At 41.0% G+C, this 17400-nt stretch overlaps 1 protein-coding gene across 4 annotated transcripts in view; it reads left to right on the forward strand.

Moving 5' to 3' along the window:
* Fbxo15 (F-box protein 15) overlaps window positions 1-17400 on the forward strand; it is a 315106-nt gene that overhangs the window by 100336 nt on the left and 197370 nt on the right. Inside the window, exon 1 of one of the 4 annotated variants that reach the window (XM_063277486.1) lies at window positions 91-13848. The exons of the other annotated variants lie outside the window; for them this stretch is intronic. The gene's annotated coding sequence lies outside the window, so the exon portion shown is untranslated. Of the gene's footprint in view, window positions 1-90; window positions 13849-17400 lie in introns of those variants that run through there. 4 annotated transcript variants of the gene reach the window in all.

Below are 17400 nucleotides of genomic sequence, written 5' to 3' on the forward strand. Positions count from 1 at the left end.
GAAGAAGCAGCAGAAGAAGCAGAAGAAGCAGAAGAAGAAGTAGAAGGAGAGGGAGGGGGAGGGGGAGGGGGAGAGGGAGAGGGAGAGGGAGAGGGAGGGGGAGGAGAAAGCCCTGACAAGACAAGGAACATCCAAACTGGTGGTTGAGTTTGTTTTCGACTGACCGTACAGCTCACCTTTAAGAGTAGTTTGTTTCCCCAGTGAAACCCACTTGGAGAAAACAAAAGATTCATTCTCAAGTGATTATCAATTGGAGACAGATCCGGGTTAGGGATGGCGCATGTGTCCACTTTTCCTTTCAGCTCTAGGGTCCCAACTGGTACAGACTGGTGCATGCCCAGTGCATGCTGCCTTAGACTCTGAGTTCACATGTACATGGATTCTGTTGAATTAGAACATTTTTTCCTTGGTGTCCACTATCCCTTCAATCTCTTCCAATCTTTCCTTCTCCTCTTCTGAGTTCTCTGAGCCCTGGTAGGAGGGACTTGATGAACACATCCTGTTCAGGGCCAAGTGTTCCAAGAACTCTCAGTCCCTGCATAACGTCTGGCTGTCTCTGTGCCCTCATCTGCTGCTGGAGAAAACTTCTGTAATGATGGCCAAACAAGGCGCCAATCTGTGGGTGTGGTAGACTATTGTTAGGAGTTATTTTATCACTACATTTTCCTTTACCTTTTCTAGATGAGCATTATTTGGTTTTACCCTAGGGTTTTGGGCTATCTAGTCTCAGGTTCTTAGTCACCCAAGCTGTATTAGCTATGGGTTTCACCTCATAGATTGGCAAATCAGCTCCTGGTTGGTTACATCAAGTTTTGTGCCACCATTGCCTTAGCATATATTGCAAGTAGTATCCACCATTTCAGATCAAAGGGTCTGTAACTGGGTCCGTGCTTCTGTTTCTTCTTTGGTAGCATGCAGAGTACCTTCCTGTACCCAAGACACTAGAATGTAGACGTGAAAGCTCCATGCAGACGCCTGTCTGACTTCTCCATGTTCAGTGAGTTGTGTAGGTGTTGTCTTCAGCAGTGGGGCTGAGCTGTCACTTTGTGGAGAGCACCCCATAGTCTTGGCAACAGCCTGGGTTATTTGAGGATTCCAATAAGACTCCTTTGACCAATAACCCATTTAGATGTAAACCATTCTTGGTACTGGAAGCTTCATTTGGTGACAAGGGATGTCCAGTTTGGGTTCTGTCTCCCCGTTATTTGGTGATTTAATTTAGATCATCTTTATATATGTATATATTTTAGGAAGCCTCTGTTTTATTAAACCTCCATACTAGCCCTCAAATGTCCCTTAATTTACTGTTTCTTTGGGGACTCTATCCCTTGTATGCTGTTCTTTCCTCTCTTGCTTGATCCTCCTGTTCCAGTCCTCCACACCTACATCTGTCCATATCTACTCTATTTATTTCCCTTTCCTAGGGAGATCTCTCTGCCACCCCCAAGTCCCTTAAGCCATACTTAATCACCGTGGTTCTACAGGTTATAGCTTGGTTACTCCTGACCTAAAAGCTAATATCCACAAAGAAGTGACTTCATACCATATTTGTCTTTCTGGGTCTGGGTACCTCACTCACAATGTTTTTTTTTTTCTAGTTCTATTTATTTGTATGCAAATGTAATGGCTTCACTTTTAAAGGCTTAGTAATAGTCTATTGTGTTCATGTATACATTTTCTTCATCCATTATTCTGCTGAGGGACATCTAGGTTGTTTCTGATTTCTGGCTATTTTGAGTAAAGCAGCTGTGAATATGGTTGAACAAATGTCTCTGTGGCAGGACGAAGCATCCTTTGAGTCCATTCCCAAGAGTGGTAGCTAGATCTTGAGGTAGATTGATTTCCATTGTGGCTGTACAAATCCACACAACCCCCAGCAATGGATGAGTGGTCTTCTTATTCCACATCATCAACAGTGTGAGCTGTCACTTATTTTGTTTCTCTTAGCTATTTAAATGGGTGTAAGGTGAAATCTCAAAGTAGTTTTGATTTGCTTTTCCCTGATGACTAAGGATGTTGAACATTTCTTTAAGTTGTCTCTTACCACTTGAATTTCTTCATTTGGGAACTCTCAGTTTAGCTCTGTACCCCATATATTAATTGGGTTATTTGTTTCTTTATATATAGTTCTTTTGAGTTCTTTATATATTTTGGATATGAGCCCTCTATTGAATGTGTAGCTGGTAAAAATCTTTCCCCATTCTGTAGGCTGCCACTTTGTGTGAATGACAGTGCCCTTTGCTATGTGGAACTTTTTCAGTTTCATAAGATCCCGTTTATTAATTGGTGGTCATAGAGCCTGTGCTAACAGTGTTCTGTTCAGGAAGCCTTTTCCTCTGCCAATGAGTTCAAGTCTATTTCCATCTTCTCTTCTGTCTAGTTCAGTGTGTCTGGGTTTGGATGGTGAGGTCTTTGGTCCATTTGGAATGGAATTTTGTTCAAAGCGATCAGTATGGATCTGTTTGGATTCTTCTATGTGCAGCCATTTAGTCTGACCAGACCATTCATGGAAGATGCTTTCTTTTTTACAGTGTGTATTTCTGGCTTCATTATAAAAAAAATAAGGTGTTCATGGGTGTGTGGATTTATGCATGGGTCTTCAGTTTGATTCCATTGATCCGTGTGTTAATTTTTCTGCCAATACCATGCTGTTTGTATTACTTTAGCTTTGTAGTACAATTTGAGGTTGGGGATAACAATACCTTTAGCAGTTCTTTTATTAGTCAAGATTAATTTAAATATTCTGAGGTTTTTGTTTTGCTCTTTCCATCTTCTGATAGTTTCTTCAATTTATTTCTTCAACGTCTTAAAGTTTTTATCATACAGGTTCTTTACTTGATTTATTGGACTTAGATTATTTTATAGAGTTGTATATTATTTGAGGCTATTCTGAAGGGTGTTGCTTCCCTGATTTCTCCCCGGTCATTCTTCATTTGTACATAGGGAGGCTGCTGATTTTTGTGAGCTAATTTTGTATTCACTTACTTTGCTGAAGTTGTTTATCAAGGTATTGTCTGAGTTTCTCAGAGTAATTGTTATGATACTATTATGTCATCTGCAAATAGTGATATTTTGACTTCTTCCTTTCCAATTTGTATACCCTTGATCTCCTTTCCTTGTCTAATTGCTCTAGCTAGAACTTCAAGTACTATATTGAATAGATAGGGAGAGAATGGACAGTCTTGTCTTGTTCTTCATTTTAGTGGAATAGCTTTGAGTTTCTCTCAATTTAAGAAAATGTTGGCTATTGGCTTACTGTAAATTGCCTTTATTATGTTTAGGTAGGTCCCTTTTATCTCTAATCTCTTCAGGAATTTTATCATGAAGGGATGTTGGATTTTGCAAAGGCCTTTTCTGCATCTAATGAGATGATCATGTAATTTGTTTATATAGTGAATTACATTTATTAATTTACATATGTTGAACCCTCCTTGCATTTCTGGGATGAATTCTACTTGACAATGGGTCATCTTTTTGATGTGCTCTTAGATTTGTTTACAAGTATTTTATTGAATATTTTTACATCAATATTCACAAGAGAAATTGGTCTGCAATTGTCTTTCTTTGTTTTATAGTTATATACTTCGGATATCAGAGTAAATATGGCAGTATTCCCTCTGTGGAATAATTTAAACAAAATTGGCATTAACTCTTCTTTGAAAGTCTTGTAGAATTCTGTGCTGAAACTATCTCGCTGTAGGCTATTTTTGATTGGGAGACTTTTAATGACTGCCTCCATTTCACTAGAAGATTATGGTTCTGTTTAAATCATTTATCTGATCTTGCTTTAACTTTGCAAGTAGTGCCTATGGAGAAAATTATCCATTTCTTTTAGATTTTCCAATTTGGTGGGGTAAAGTTTTCTTTGAGAGAGAAAACATTGTTTACTGTTTTAATTTATTGAAAACTAAAACTTTCCATCAAATTACCTGAGAACTCAGGTAGCAGAGATATATACATGTACATTCTTCACAGGTCTCAAGTTAGTTTTGTAAGGTTATAAAATTATATATATATATATACATATATATATATATATATATATGTGTGTGTGTGTGTGCGCGCGCACGCACACGCATACTTGTGTGCATGCATGTGTAAGGAGATAGTGGAAGTCAGGTATGACTGACTGAGACACACACTGATAACTATTAGTCTTATGCAGTTGTTGGCAAGACAGAACATGCATGGTCTTCACAGTCAGTTTCTTCACTGAGTCTCATCCACAAACATAAAAACCCATAAACAGCTTCCTGCTCTGCAGTCCAAACACCTTGCCTGCACCATATACATTCTGGTGGGTGAGCCTGCTCTATCCAACTGTGTTTTCAAGCAGGAGGATGCCTACTGTTCCCATCACCTATCCTTGTGGTTCTGCATTTAGCACCTGCAGGTCGATATATTGACCCAGAGGAGTGCTGGGACTGTTGGTTGGAGAGGGGGCTGCTCCTGCGCTCACTCTAAGTGTTTCTCCATGGAGACTCAGCGAATCTGTTTGCTTTTGTATTTGTTTAATCATGAAGTACACGTTTTTATAATATGCCCTTAAGATTCTCTGGATTCCTTTGGTTGTATGTATGTTGTTATGTCTACCTTTACAGACCTGGATTTCTTAACACACACACACACACACACACACATACACACCATCTTTCCCCTTTAGTCTGTTTTCTTCTTATTGTTAGTTTTTAAGTTAAAAAAAATCAATTGATCTAGAAGCTTTTTTTCTTATTTTGTAAGTAAATAGTCTTTGTTTGGGAGTGCTTCCCACTTTTTTTTAATCTGTATCATTGAATCTGACCTTGTAGGTTTAGGCTGCCCCTCCCCCACCCCTGCTCAGTTTATTTTCATTAAACGATCACGTCAAAGCTTTACCCTTTCATCTTTGTGTTTAAAAAGCTGCAACTGCTCTTTGGGTCAGGCTCTTGGCACCGTTGCCAGGAATTCGTTGCCCAACTCAAGGTCAGAAGACATTTCCCAGTGGTCCTTTCTAGAATTTTCATGGATTAATCTCTCCCATTTAGCTCTACGGACCTTTCCAGTTAACTGTTGGGTGTCATGTGTGGTGAGGGTCTAAGATCTTTCTCTGGCTCCATTTCGCCTGTTTATCTCTAACCCCCCGGGGCCCCAATGTTGAGAGGACCATTTTCTATCTCCATTAATTATCTTGGCACCTTTGTCAAAATTAAGCTGATTGTTACATAAGAGTTTATTTCTGGACCCTTAATTCTATTCTGCTGATTTATATGCCTATCCTGTGCCAATGCCACTATTTTGATTAATGTAGCTTTATAGTGAACACTGAAATCAGAAGGTGTAAGTCCTCTGACTTTATTCTGGGACAAAATTGCCTTTTTGCAATTCCTCTATATTTTTATATGAACTTTAGTACTAGTTTTTACCTTCCTGAAATAGATATATGCTGGCATTTCAATATGGTTGAGTCAATTTAAAGATCAATATGGGGACAACACCATCCTGACAATATTGGATATTTCAGTCTTTGAACATGGAATGTTTTCATTTATTTATGCTGTTTTAATTTCTCTCAGGAATTTTAAAATGGCTTCAGAGGAATATGTTGTTCATTTTGCTAACTTTTTTTTTTTTTACTTTTGGATACTTTATAGGTGGAGTTTTTTATTTTTCAAATTTCACTTAAAATTCATTTGTTATTATTAAAACATGTAATTGACTTATTCACACACAACACCCAATTTCTCAGCACAGTTTTACTTTGTTTCCAAACTAGAAGACTTTTCTCTGTTTCCCTTTTGTCTTTTGACTCCCCCCCCCCCATTTCCTTCTCTTCCTCCTTAGTTTTGTGCTTCTCTTACTGCATTGGTTGGGTCCATTCTCTTCAGTTAAATATTGAACAGACATTTCTGATCTTCCCAACAGAGGGAACAAACCATTTACTGTTTGGGCATATGTTATTATTCGGTTTTATAGATGTCCGTGTCAGGTTGAGGACATTCCCTTCAGTCTCTTTTTGCGGTTGTTATGTAACCCAGGCTTGTCTGTAACTTGCCATGTAGGCCAGGCCACCTCAAATTTGAACTGATCCTTTTGGCTCTGTCTTCCAAGTGCTGGGATTACAGCTATGCTCCCATATCATTTTTTAAATTTCCATTCGATAATTTATTATTTCTTAAAATCCTGAATGAATTTGGAATTTTGCTAAATGCTTTTCCTGTATGTATCAAATCAATTCTTCTTTAGGATATTGATATTATATCAGTATAATCTATTAAAGGATTTGACTTTTGGATATTAAACCAACCTTGCATTTGAGGGGAAGATTGATCAAATGGGTTGGTAGCACATTGCTCAGTTGATGTCATGGTTTCAGGACTTCAGCAACAGAGCTCAACATAGCTCAGAGGAGCTCTTAGAGCTCCAGGTAGCTTATAGCAACATCTCTTCTCCTTCACAGTTTGAAGGTCGGGAGTCCAAAATCAATGTGTCAGCAAAACTGTGCTCACATCCACAGCTCTCAGGATGCCCTGTTCTACCTTTTCAATTTCTGGCAGCTCCCAGTAGCCCTTGGCCTCTGCAGAACTGCCACTCCAGTCTCTGCCTATGTTTTCATATACACTTTCCCATTTGGGTCCAAATTTTCCTCTTCTTATAAGGACATCAGTTTTGAATCACAACCTGCAAGAAAACAAAGTATGATTTTTCCTGTATGAGTTTCTTCCAGCTGCTGTGACAAATAGCTCCCTGGCTGAGGAGTTTGGCACAGCAGAAATTCATTGTCACATTTCTGAGGATCAGAAACACAAGATCATGATGCAACAGGATTGGCTTCTGGTGAGGCTGCTATGGAGAAGCTTATGAAGAGAGGCTCCCGGCCTCTCTTCAGTTCTGGGTGGTTGCTAACAGTCTTTGGTGTTCCTTGGGGTATAGAAGCATACCTCAGTCTGTTTTCATCTTCAGTGGGTAATCTCTGTTTATGTCTGCATCCAAAGTTTCTTTTTTCAGAAAGACTTGGTAGTGTTGCATTGGGATCCACCCTATTCCAACATTCTTTCACTGTAACTTGATTACCTACAAAGATTCTGTTTTTCCCCCTTCCCCATCTTTTCCTTCTTCCCTCCCTCTTTTCTTTCATTCTTACCCTCCCCCCTTTTTTGTATTGAGGATTAAACTCAGGGCCTTGAGCATGTCAAGAAAGCACTCCACCAATAAGCTAGATTCATGTTACCAAAGTCCCTATTTCTAAAGAAGGTTTTGAGACCCAGGAATTGAACATTTTTGTTTTATTAGATAGCTTTGCTTTGTTGTGGCAACAATACCTGTAATGAACAACTCAGGGCTTCCAGTTGTGGTCTATCATGGTGGAAAGGCATAGCTGAGCAGCTGAGCTCACTGGCACGATACAGAGGTGGAGGTTGGCCAGACAGCAGAGAATAAAGCCAGAACCAGAGTCCAGGTAGAAGAGGGTATGGGATACCCTGGGGCTGATGTTATGGAAACTTGGCAGTATCGTGTGGGTTCTGGGAATCCAACTCAGGTGCTCTTAACCACATCTGGCCAGTCACGGTCAGATTGCTCTTGATCTTACTATTATTTCCGCTGATCTTTTACAGGTATGGTACCAATGCTTGATTGATAGCAATGTTAGCCATTCTTATTTGATGAGTTTGCCTGAGAACCTAGATTTATAGCAATAACAGTTCCCTCTTGGTGCTCATATTTGAATATCACTCAATTAGATGGTAATCTCCATGTGCAGCATTTCCTGGCCTTTCTACTCTAAAATCCTTTTTACTGGCCAGTGCCCTCATGTTAGTTGTGGGTTCTTCCCAACTTCTAGAGTAGTTTTTACTTGTCTGAATCTGTCATGCAATGTTTTAGCATTCTGAGCAGTTGGCAGGTATGCCTGGAGCTCTTCCAGTGTCTGCAAACTCAGACTCTTGGGCCCCAAGCTTCTGGAGAGGAACAGGGAGTACTGAAGCTTTGGAGGGGTGCTTGCTGGAGGTCAGTTAAGACAGGTTCTACCTGCCTAGAACAAATGTAACTCAAGACGGATGATCAAAATGTGAATGCTTCACTCCTTCTCTAAAAGGGGAACAAGAATACCCTTGGCAGGGAATAGAGAGGCAAAGATTAAAACAGAGACTGAAGGAATACCCATTCAGAGCCTGCCCCACATGTGGCCCATACATATACAGCCACCCAATTAGACAAGATGGATGAAGCAAAGAAGTGCAGACCGACAGGAGCCGGATGTAGATCGCTCCTGAGAGACACAGCCAGAATACAGCAAATACAGAGGCGAATGCCAGCAGCAAACCACTGAACTGAGAATAGGACCCCCGTTGAAGGAATCAGAGAAAGAACTGGAAGAGCTTGAAGGGGTTCGAGACCCCCATAGGTACAACAACGCCAAGCAACCAGAGCTTCCAGGGACTAAGCCACTACCTAAGGACTATACATGGACTGACCCTGGACTCTGACCTCATAGGAAGCAATGAATATCCTAGTAAGAGCACCAGTGGAAGGGGAAGCCCTGGGTCCTGCTAAGACTGAACCCCCAGTGAACTAGACTGTTGGGGGTAGGGCGGCAATGGGGGGAGGGTGGGGAAGGGAACACCCATAAGGAAGGGGAGGGGGGAGGGGGATGTTTGCCCGGAAACCAAAGAATTATTATTAAGTATTAAATAAATTAAAAAAAATAAACTGATTTCGATTAGCCTAAAAAAAAAAAAAAAAAGAAGACAGGTTCTAGCACAGGGGACAGATGGTGCTAAGTCTTAGCTTCTGCTTGTTGTTTGTTTAAGACAGAGTCTCACTCTAGCCCAGTCTGAATTCTAGAATTCATTAGGTCACTCGAGCTAATTTTGAACTGACCAAAGTCTTCTTGCCTCAGTCTCCTAAGTGCTGGTATTGTATGTGAGAACAGCTGTGCTAGGCCACTATGTCCTACTAGTCATAGGAAAGAATCTGCTGGTGATTTAAAGTTAACCATCCATCTTAACGTCAGAGACCACTACAGTCATTCAAGTACGCCCAGCTGTCAACATAATCCTCACTTCAGTTTGCCCCAATCACTTCTGATTGCCCGTTCTGCTTTTTGTCTGGTCTTGTGGCTCTACCACCTGCTAAAATCCTGCAGATACTGTCTTTAGTGGATATGACTGATGGCCATCTAGCATGCTCTTCATGAGTTCCCTCAGAGAGCCCTTGCTTGTCAGAATAATATGGAAGTCTCAAAGGATCTGCTTCTAACGTTCATATCCAGTTGAACATCTGAACTGTCAGGAGCCATAATAGGACAAATTAATAACCAGCACGTGATCTTCCTGAGATGGTCTGCTTCAGATTATAATATAATCTGTGACAGATTCGCTCTTAAAGGACAAGGTCCTATGAGAATTCATCTTAGGAAAAATTTCTGCTATTAATATGATTTTCCTGTTATTTTTTTTATTAACTTGAGTGTTTCTTATTTACACTTCGAGTGTTATTCCCTTTCCCGGTTTCCGGGCAAACATCCCCCTAATTCCTCCCCCTCCCCTTCTTTATGGGTGTTCCACCCTCCCCCCAACAATCACGTTCACTGGGGGTTCAGTCTTAGCAGGACCAAGGGCTTCCCCTTCCACTGGTGATCTTATTAGAATATTCAGTGCTACCTATGAGGTCAGAGTCCAGGGTCAGTCCATGTATAGTCCTTAGGTAGTGGCTTAGTCCCTGGAAGCTCTGGTTGCTTGGCATTGTTGTTCATAAGGGGTCTCGAGCTCCTTCAAGCTCTTCGAGTTCTTTCTCTGATTCCTTCAACGGGGGTCCCATTCTCAGTTCAGTGGTTTGCTGCTGGCATTCGCGATTTTTCTGTTATTATTAAACATATATACCAATAACTAGATATTAGCCCCACCCTTTTGGAGCATATCTCTGCAGATCTATGAAGATGTACTGTTTTGTAGTGATGCAATATAGACAAATAGATGGCTTAAGTCTTAATGATGACCCTATAAGAATTCCTAAAATTATACCAGCGATTATTAAGCTCTATTATAGTGGGACTGCTATTAGGTCCTTTTCTGATAGTCAAATCTGCAATGAGAACTCTGCCAGTTTCCCATGTATCACCATATAATTGCTCTTAGATGGTAACCAGACTTTCTCCTACTCAAAGCACATTCCAAGGGACTGTAAAACAATTAACCAAAGGTCATAAAAAGGGAACTAACCATTTATTATAGGTGCTAGAACAGAAGATAAAATATTGTCTGGGTTTATCTATACAAAACTTCACTAATAACTTAGTTATGGTCTTAAACCTTCAGTGAATCTGTGGAGCTGTGACAGGTGATGGATGTTTAGCCAGATAATTACTCCTAATGGATATGCATGTAATATGTAACATTGTCTGTTGTTACCCCCATTCCCAGTTTCCCCTCCAGAAACCCACTATCTCATCCCTCCTCTCCCTGCTTCTATGAGGATGCTCCTCCTACACTGGGGCATAGAGCCTTGACAGGACTAAAGGCCTCTCCTCCCATTGATGCCCAACAAGGCCATCCTCTGTTACATATGTGGCTGGTGAACTTTTTAACGTGTGATTATGTATTCTGAAAGGTGTATAAGTACTGAGGACAAAGAGAAGAGAGAAGAATATTTTGCTTTTCCCTGCTTAGAGAAGAAGTTTTTCCCTTTCCCTACTTAGAAGAATTTTTCCCTTTCCCTGCTTAGGATCTTTCTGCTTTCCCCCTTTTTCTTAAATAGCTTTAATAGGAAACTTTTTACAACTTAGTAATAAACTCTATAATCACTTTTCAAAGTATCCCTTTTTTCTTCATGGGATTTCCTAGACTGTGCAGTTCCTAGTTAGTTCCTAGTTAGTTCCTAGTTAGTTCCTAGATAGGCCAGCACAGTTCCTGCTGAGATAGTACAAAGGCTTCACTTAAACCTTTGCTGTTTTAGGAAGAGGTGCTATCAGAGGATCACAGAAGGCAGGTCAGCTACAGTAGCAAGGTAACTTAGACTTGGATAAGTAAACTTTATTATACAGCAACCCTAAATACCTTGTAAGACCAAGTCTTACCTTCCGCTGATGCTCTTCCCCCTCTGCTGCCTCAAGAAGAACCAACAGCCACCCCTCCCCTTTCCCTAGAACTTCCCGGTTTCTACTTTCTGCACAGTCTTAGAACTGTCTCTTGGGAAAGGCTTCCCTCGTTTTGCTTCTCATCCATCTCTTTTGCCTCCAACATACTGATCATTCTCCAGGGACCACAGCCACTGCTCCTGTCCTCTGGTAAAGGTGCCACTTCCCTCTGTGCTCACAGATCATCTCGTTTTTCTAAGGTCCCTGTGTGGCCTACTTGCTAATGGTAATCAGTAAGACTAATGTATCTATTCCATCATAAGCTTCCTTGGGGGAAAGGCTTCTACTCTGCTTTTTCCTGAACACTTTGCTTGATTCCTGTATATATCAGTGCTTCAGAGCATTAGTAAGAATGATGAGCTATTGTCCAAAGAAGCTATCATGAATCAATCATGACTTTTGAGAGTCATATCCATACTAAAACAGCCTGATTCTTTATGTGTAGAAAAACATTTTTCTACAGCATTTTCAGAAAAACTATTAATCAGGCATGGAGGGATGGCTCAGTCGTTAAGAAGTACAGTTATCCCTGAAGACCTGAGTTTGTTTCTAAGCACCCATGCCTGGTGTCTCACAACTGTCGTAACTCAAGCACCAAGTGATCTGATGTATTCTTCTGAACTCCCCTTTCACTGTACCCATGTGTACAGAGTCTCACACATGCATGCAAAGAATTTAAATTAAAATATTTAACAAACTCGGTGCTGATTAGTAACTCATTAGCTGGGAATCATGCTCGATTTCCTTTACTACAGTGTGAAGCTCAGTCATACAGCTGCTCTCAGATTGGGCCATAAAGAGAAGTGTGTATAACCCACACATTCTATACCTCTCTATCTGAATGACTTCTCTGAGAACAGGAACCAACTGTTTTCTTGTTGGAACTTTGAAACTTCTGGTTTTATATGGGATTTGAGACCTTTCACATTTGATTTCATGTGGCATATGCTCTTATTAAGTAATGGAAAAGGTCTCCTTAAGCAGCTACATGTCATATAGTGCCAGATTGATGCACACAACCTCAAGTTTCTATCTCTATCATAAGATAAAAGTCCAAAGAACTGCTCAAAAATATGTTTCAGATAATGCTTCTCATTTCTTGTATCTCGGAGACACCACAAGGATTAAGCAGTTTCCCATGCCCAAGCTGGGACAGATGCTCAAACCTTGTGTTGCCAAGAGCATTAGGTACCAGTTCCTAGATGCGTTTTCATGGTTATAATGTAGGAGAACCACCAGCAACGTTCAGAATCTCCAGGAGAAGAATACTCCAAAATTGCTATTATAATTCTGTTAGAAATAGCTCATGATTATAACCAGCACATAGTTTTCCTAAGTATGAGCAAAATCATCATCCTTCATAAAAAGCAATTATCCTTTCTCTCCAAACATTTCTGTGACAGTTTATTATCAGATTCCATAATGTAAAATAGGTTTGTCCACCTAAGACTTATGATAAATAAGATGTTAGTGGTAGACAAAGAATTTGAAGACATTTGGGCTTTTATGTTCTCTACCTATTTCTTCATCAAACTCTTCTATTCGGTAAACATTTATTGATAATCCTTTTGTACCCGACGTTGGAAAAAAATGGTTGAATAAAGCTGTGTGTCTTCCTAGGGAAATGCTATTCCAGATGGAAGGATTGGGTTTATCTAAAAACAAACAAACAAACAAAACAAAACAAAACAAAAACCAAACAAACAAATAAGATGAGGTGGAGTCAGAAAAATACCACAATTAATTTTTGGAGACATTATCAGAAAAGTTTTCTTCCTGCCAGGAAAGAGAATACTGAGTGATAACATGGACTCAGTACCCATGCCAACCCATTTTTACTGGTAGAACCTATGGTGGTGGGCAGATATGCAACTAGAAATCCAAGAAAGAACAATGACTTGAGGATAAATTGTTGGAGCAAAAAGAAAGCATTTACTTGAAAAACTAGAAAACTAAAGAATAAGAAGCCTATCACCATCAAAGACCATCTTGCCTACGTGAGCAGGTATAAGGCTGATACAGGAAACTATAGGAGGCATGTCAGAAAGGCAGACACAAGGAAACTGCAAATTTGGGGGCTTGCTGTTCTCATACATAGGCTACTAAAACCCATGGGCCACTGGATATTGTGGGTTCTTAAAGAGAGGGCAGTGATTAGAAAGCTGTGTGACTCACGTCTTCTTAGTTCCTTTCCTCATTCATAGTTAAGAGCATGGTTAGTTCTTCGGGTAACCAAGCTATCTTTTCTTGGGAAAACAAATCCTACCTGTGGTGGCTTGAATAGATTCAGTCCCTATAGACTCATGTGTTTGAATGCTTGGCTCATAGGGAGAGGCATTGTTAGGAGATAGGGCCTTGTTGGAGTAAATCTTAACTTGTTGTCTGTCACTGTAGGGGTGGGGTTTGAGGTCTCCTATGCTCAAGGTATACTAGTGTGTTACACAGTCTCCTGCTACTGCCTGTGGATCTGAATGTAGAACTCTCAGCTCCTCCAGCACCGTGTCTGCCTGCGCACTGTCATGCTTTCTGCCACGATGATAATGGACTACATCTTTGAAACTGCAAGCCAGCGAGCGCCAATTAAATGTTTTCCTTTATAAGAGTTTCTGTGTCTCTGGCTCTCCACAGGAAAGGAAACCATAAGACACTACCTTTCCCCGATGACCAAGATAGACAGGGACAAGGACCTTCCCCTTGGAGGACAGGGGAGGTAACCGAAAGGCAACTGTAAAAGACAAGTGAGTGAAATAAAATCTTACAGAATAGTTGGGACCAGTTGGGTGGCTTTGATCTGAGGTGTCATCTGTGACAAACCTGAGGGGAGCAAGCAGCAGCAGTAATGGGGAGACTGAGTTTAGGGAATGGAAGGCAAAACGGAATTGGGTGCAGGTGGGGAACTGAATACGCAGGAGCCCTGGAGACAAAGATGGAAAGGGGCTGGCTAATTTGTGTAGGGCCAGCAGCAGCAGCAGCAGCAGCAGCAGGTTATTTGGCCATCACTTTATGGAAAACGGGAACTCAACCCAGCTTTTTAAATAAGGGAATGATGTGATCAAATTTACAGTTTAGGAAAGTTAATTTGAAAAAATTCTAAGTGTGCTCAATTCTAACTGTGCTGATGAAGATATTGTAAAAAGGAGCCAAGTGGAAACTAGAGATACACAAAACAGGCTAGAGAGGTAGTTCAGTGGGGTAGCCTTTGCCCAGGGTTCTCAAGGACCTCAGCTTCATCCCAAGCCTTGCAAATAAAGAGGCGGACTCTCTACCTCTGGGAACAAAACAGCCCCCTTTCTCCTGGTGGCAGCCCAGTCTCCCTTTATTCCTAGCTCCTAGCGTTCATGAATATTCATTTATTGGTTTACATGGTTCCTTGTTTGAAGTCAGTCTTTATCCCACCTACCGTGATGGAAGCTCAGAGACCTTGACTAAATGGTTCATCCATAATACAAGAGCAACACCTCACTTGCGAGAAGCTTAGATTTTTGAATTAGTAACTGGATATAACAACCACATCCCAGGGCCGGTCCCATGATAGGGAGTGGTTGGGCAACACAAAACGAACTCCAGGCTGTTGTGTGGGGCCTTTCTGATTTATTTTTGTCAGTTTCTGTCTTATTAGCTTTGTTGTTGATGTTGTTGTTTTGATTTTCATTTTTTTTCTATTTTATTTTTGGGAAGGGGAATATAAAGTTTCCAGTTGGGGCAGATCTGGGAGGAGGAGTCAGAGGCGAGGGAACATAATCAAAAAAGTCATAGAAAGAATATGATTCATTAAAATCAGATATTTTGTTATAAAAATAGGAAAGGAGAGATTAGAAATATTCGGATCCTAGTTTGCACAGATTTTCACCAGTAAAAATAGGTTTGGGAACTGGGGTGGATAAACAGATAATTTTTGTAGGAAGTTACAGTGATTTCAAGATATATCTTATTCTTCCCAGCAATAGAAAAGGCAGTCATTTTTCAGAACAGTCACTCTGTGCTAGATATGCTGGGAGCTGTGTTTGTACAGAGGCATTTGTGACAGTTCCTACAAAAAGTTCCCATAGTGTATTGGAGGAAACCTCAACTGAAGAATTACCTTCATCAGCGTGGCCTGTAAGCACATCTGGGGGACATTTTCTTGATAGGTAATGTATGAGGGTTCAGCCCACTGTGAGAAGTCATATTCTTAGTCTGTACTGGGCCTGGGCTATAAGAAGGTAGATGGATGTGAGCTTGAGAACAAGCCAGTAAGCAGTGTTCCTCCATGGTCTCTGCTTTTGTCCCTGTCTTGAGTTCCTGATTTTCTTTATCAACAGGCTGTCACCTGTCAGATGATATAAACTTTCTCCTATGTTGGTCTTGGTCAGCATTTTATCATAGCAACAGAAAGCCAATAGAAAATAGGTTCACATGACCACTCTGGCATACTGCTGATCAGATGCTGTCTAAGGATGCTGGGGTTTTGGTTATAAAGAAGGCATATGTCTTTATCAGCTACACCAGGGTCTATTTTACAAGACTGCCACTTACTTGGTTAGTGACTGACATTCATTACATTCCTAATGTGACTTCTGCGAAAACAGCAGTTGTGGCTTTTCTTCCCACCTCCTTCTGAGTTCTCAAGGAGCCACGCTGGTATACAGGACATCAGTCCATCCTGCTTAAATGAAGGAGAAATCACACCTCTTCTGTCCTACCCAAGAACCGCACTCCAATCACTTTCGAGGCTGCTCTTAGGTTAGATTTTCAACTACCATCTGAAAGGAACATTTAGTCATCTTAATAATACAGATTAATCATCCATTTGGCCTGCTGGACAATGTTGCAATCAAAACAACAAATCCTGAAATGTTCCGGGCAGAATGAGATCGGGCAAGTACAGCTTTACTAGGAAATGCTGCAGCTGCAGCCAAGAAACTTCCCACCGGAAGTATTCTTACCATCGTGTCTAAAACTTTTTGGCCTTTAAAAGTGTTTTTGTCGGGGCTGGGGATTTAGCTCAGTGGTAGAGCGCTTGCCTAGGAAGCGCAAGGCCCTGGGTTCGGTCCCCAGCTCCGAAAAAAAGAACCAAAAAAAAAAAAGTGTTTTTGTCACGAAAGGGATGTCAGCCATATAATTTCAGACTTAAACAAGCAGCAGAATTGCAATAATTAGGGACATTTTGTGAGCAGCGCACTTCCACCCAGTGATGGAGTTGAACTCGTGTCTGTTTGACCCAATTGAGTTCTGCCTTAGATATCAATTCCTGAAGAATATAGTTCCTATTAATAAGACATTTAGAGGGTACCATTTCCTTTTATGGTAATTTGATCTCCTAATAAAAATGAGTTATTGGAACAATTAGAAACTGCACTGGAGTTGGCTGTCAGGGCTCCAAGATTCATTGTTTCTTCCCATTTTGTCCTTTGAAAAATGTGCCTCTTCCTATTTTTCTTTCCAATCTATTTAAAATTATATGGGAGTGAAAATTGCTTCTTTGTCTCTTAAGAAAAGATTTTGTAAGAATTTGCTCTGGGAATGACTGTGCGTCTTTACAGCGCTGCCGCGTCCTTTTGGCCAACCTGATCTTAGCACTTACACAGAGAGGCGGAGAGAAGTCATCTGTGTCTTGTTCCAGTTCCCTGGGTAGCCTTGTCTCCAGGCAGCCTGGGGACAGGCGTTGCTCTTTCACCATTAGAAACGAGGCAGGTTAAGCCCTCGGGTGGTCTTGGCTTTTGAGTTCCATCTGATGTTGAGGGTTGAGGAAAGCTTCCCCCAGAGAGCCTCTGAATCAATAAACCTGAAACTCTCTTTCCAAGAGACTCTAGATTATACCACAATAACTGTCAAAGCAATCTCAGCTGAACTAAACCCCAAGCGCGCCTACCATCTTTCCTTCTTATGTTCGTAGACTGAGCATGCTCATGCTCAGGGTTGTGCCTCTTCACTGAGCATGCTCAGGAATGAGTAGGATCCTTCTGTTATGACAATAAATTCTCTAAAGTGTCTGTTTTCTTCCTCCACGTAGAGCATCGGTTGTAAGTAGCTCCTGTGTTGTTTTCTGTGCATGCTGTAGGTAGTACGCTGTTTCTAGTCTCCTTTCTGGGATGTGCTGTTTGGCTTTGTCCACCAACACGTGAACCCACTGTGTGTGTTCACGTAACGTAAGCGCAGAAGTATCTAGATTTGGCTAATGGGCCCTTTGCCCAGCTAGGCTGTGCTGAGCTGAGGTGTTTACTTCACAGGATGGAGCCCCTCTCCACTCACTGCAGAGATGAGACCAAAGGTCACATCACCCTGCCCAATCTTTAGTCTCACAGCTACTG

Source organism: Rattus norvegicus, chromosome 18 (assembly GCF_036323735.1).
Source record: "Rattus norvegicus strain BN/NHsdMcwi chromosome 18, GRCr8, whole genome shotgun sequence".
In the NCBI taxonomy this organism is placed as follows: Eukaryota; Metazoa; Chordata; class Mammalia; order Rodentia; family Muridae; genus Rattus; species Rattus norvegicus.